Source organism: Sander vitreus, unplaced genomic scaffold (assembly GCF_031162955.1).
Source record: "Sander vitreus isolate 19-12246 unplaced genomic scaffold, sanVit1 ctg394_0, whole genome shotgun sequence".
NCBI classification, from domain to species: Eukaryota; Metazoa; Chordata; class Actinopteri; order Perciformes; family Percidae; genus Sander; species Sander vitreus.
The window spans coordinates 30391-34033 of NW_027595519.1; the positions used below are offsets into that span (position 1 = coordinate 30391).

Genomic DNA, 3643 nt, shown 5'->3' on the forward strand with positions numbered 1-3643 from the left:
GTGTGTGTGTGTGTGTGTGTGTGTCTCTGTGTGTGTGTGTGTGTGTGTGTCTGATCTCATCTGTGTTTCTTTGTAAATGTGTGAAGTCTTTGATACTTGGCTTCATTTGACACTGATGCAGTTACGATGTTGTTAAGGTCACATAATAACAATCATTTCTTGAATCTTAAACATATTTTTTAACTTATAGCTTTAATTGTGTGTGTTTTGCTGCAGGGTCCCAGCCAGAGGACAGCAGCAGCTGCTGCTGGTGGTGATGATGATGTCTCTCCCATGGACGTGGACCCTCCACAGACTATTCATAGCCAGGTAAATATTTAGTGGAGTCAGAAAGTGTGATATTGTCTCCTGAATAGTGGCTGTGAAAGCTTCCTGAGACCCTGTAACAGCACTTACATCACAGTAGGACTGAGTTCAAGTAATGAGCAGAGCCAGGGGCCCCGAATCTTTGAACGTTTTAAAATAACATCATCTTTTTGTCATTTCACATCACCTGTTTCCTGGTGAAAGTCTTGTGTTTTCTCCTTAACTTCTTCAGGACATGAACACCTGTTTCCTGGTGAAAGTCTTGTGTTTTCTCCTTAACTTCTTCAGGACATGAACACCTGTTTCCTGGTGATAGTCTTGTGTTTTCTCCTTAACTTCTTCAGGACATGAACACCTGTTTCCTGGTGAAAGTCTTGTGTTTTCTCCTTAACTTCTCCAGGACATGAACACCTGTACAACGTGCTGCTGACACTAATAAATACTGGAATACCAGTTACAGCTTTACTTGTCAGAGCGATATATAGGAATGCTTCATGAGAACAGGCTGTGTCAGGTGTACTACAGTTTAAATATGCAAAGCATGAACATTTTACTTTAATATCCTTTTCAATCACTATCTGTGTTGTTACCTTCTGAACTTGTGTGTGTTGTGGATCTTCAGGACCAGGAGGAACCGATGGACCTGGAACTTGCAGGGACTCTGAGTTCACCCTCAGCCAGGTAAACATGACTATCTGAATCTATTTAAAGGGGAACACCACCTACATTCAAAAGGTCTATTAGCTGCTCATCAAGGTTATTCAGTGTGCTAATATAATAGCAGCAATCGGCAGAATGAGTATTATCCTGCATACTTATTATTATTATTATTCCGCCACAGTTTTGTCCTGCTACTAGTCAGGGAGCGTTGCCAACACATGTACATAAATACATCAAAACGTGTGTATTGATCGGGAATGGTGTGCTATGACTTTTCTAAGAGATGTGCAGCACGGTTTTCGTGAAATCGGCAAAAAACGGCGCAACATTTCCCCATAGACTTTAATGGGAAATCTCTTAACATCGCTGAAACCAACCCCTCTTTGGGGCCGTGCTGTATCGCCATCCTTTAATGTAGAGAGATAACTAAAGGTTTAAACCGAAGACAAGACTTTGGCGTTTATTGGGCTGAATGGGCGTTCTGATATCAAGCACGGTTTCTACCTAATCACAGTTTACGTATCGTCCAGTTTTCAGACCGTTTCTGATTTTCCGATGTGTGTGTATGGGGACGGACTGTTGAGACTAGAGGGGAGGACAGAGGGGGGAGCTGCAGTATGATCCTCTGAAATATTTCCAAACTAATAGCTCTCTCCTCTACAGTTTTCACTCTTCATACATCATTGTTGGTCACAATGTAGGAAATCTTGTGCCGGTCGCAGACATGTAACTATGGAATCCAGCGGACCTAAACTTTTGGCTCTGTTCATACCAAATGCTGATAGAAACAACGAAAACGCTGCGGATAGAAACAACGAAAATATCTGGAAGGACGCAGATGTTCCCTGTTTGTTACCTGCTCTGTGTCGCATATATTTGACACCACAAACATAAAAACACATCCATGTGTTCCCCAGACCTTTATCTCTCTTGTGATCATAATATTTTTGCCGTTTGGACTCACAGAACAAACTTAAGAGGTATAATTATCATTAAATGGACATGTTTGACCCATGGAAGATACTGTCTCCCCTCCCTCACTGTGGAAATCACCATAGACACACACACACCTATCATGGAGACTCTTTACTGTAGGCTGTGTTGTCTCTTTACTGTAGGCTGTGTTGTCCTCTCTTTACTGTAGGCTGTGTTGTCTCTTTACTGTAGGCCGTGTTGTCCTCTCTTTACTGTAGGCCGTGTTGTCCTCTCTTTACTGTAGGCCGTGTTGTCCTCTCTTTACTGTAGGCCGTGTTGTCCTCTCTTTACTGTAGGCCGTGTTGTCCTCTCTTTACTGTAGGCCGTGTTGTCCTCTCTTTACTGTAGGCCGTGTTGTCCTCTCTTTACTGTAGGCCGTGTCGTTGTCCTCTCTTTACTGTAGGCCGTGTTGTCCTCTCTTTACTGTAGGCCGTGTCCTCTCTTTACTGTAGGCCGTGTCCTCTCTTTACTTTTGGATTGCGTTGTAGTTTAGTTTGAGTTTTCAGAGTCCAATCCAATGCACTTGTCTTGTATTAACATGTATCTTGTACATTAACATGTATCTTGTACATTAACATGTATCTTGTACATTAACATGTATCTTGTACATTAACATGTATTCTGTACCTTGTACATTAACATGTATCTTGTATTAACATGTATCTTGTATTAACATGTATCCTGTACCCTGTACTTTGTACATTAACATGTATCTTGTATTAACATGTATCTTGTATTAACATGTATCTTGTACATTAACATGTATTTTGTACCTTGTACATTAACATGTATCTTGTACATTAACATGTATTTTGTACCTTGTACATTAACATGTATCTTGTACATTAACATGTATCTTGTACCTTGTACATTAACATGTATTTTGTACCTTGTACATTAACATGTTTCTATCACAGCTGGCACTTTAGACACAACTATAGAATCTGATTAAAAACTACTTCAACGTGTTTCAGCGTCCAGCCTTCTTCAGGAAAAACAACATTTCTTCAGGAAGTTACTTCCTGAAGAAATGTTGTTTAATCTGATTGTAGTTATATGATTGTGTATTTTGTTCCGCTTGTGACTGATCTGTTCTTCTCGTTGTTGAACCTGCAGCTCGTCTCTTTACCACCACATATCCATGTCGATCAGTGTCGGTGAAACTGTGACTGTTGCACTTGACTGCAGGAACTCCTGAAGATCAGAGACAGTAAAGAGTAAGTATCATTAATAAACAGTCACGCCTCAACAGATACAGCTCAGCAGAGCGAGAGATAATGGCCGACACATGCTGACAGATGCTGTTGATACAACACAGTAACGTGAGATATTTATACTAGCTGGATGGTTAAACTCTTCCCTGTGTTTCTCCGTGTGGCTGATCTTGACTTCATCTCTGTGGTGTTACAGGAGCAGGTGGAGCTTCAGCACACCATCAGATCAGCTGTTTGCCAGAAAATAAACATGTTGTTGGTGAAACCATGCTGTCATTGATTACTGAGCACACACACACACACACACACACACACACAGAGATACACACACACACACACACACACACACACACACACACACACACACACACACACACACACACACACACACACACACACACACACACACACACACACACACACACACACACACACACACACACACACACACAGAGATACACACACACACACACACACAGAGATACACA

General features: G+C 41.4%; 1 long non-coding RNA gene across 1 annotated transcript; it reads left to right on the forward strand.

Annotated features, from left to right (window-relative positions):
* Positions 1–219: 219 nt before the first annotated feature.
* On the forward strand, positions 220–3418 carry LOC144513965 (uncharacterized). The gene is made up of 4 exons (XR_013501219.1): positions 220–309; positions 929–987; positions 3058–3158; positions 3352–3418. It is a non-coding gene; the product is annotated as an uncharacterized LOC144513965 (long non-coding RNA).
* The last annotated feature ends 225 nt before the right edge of the window (positions 3419–3643 follow it).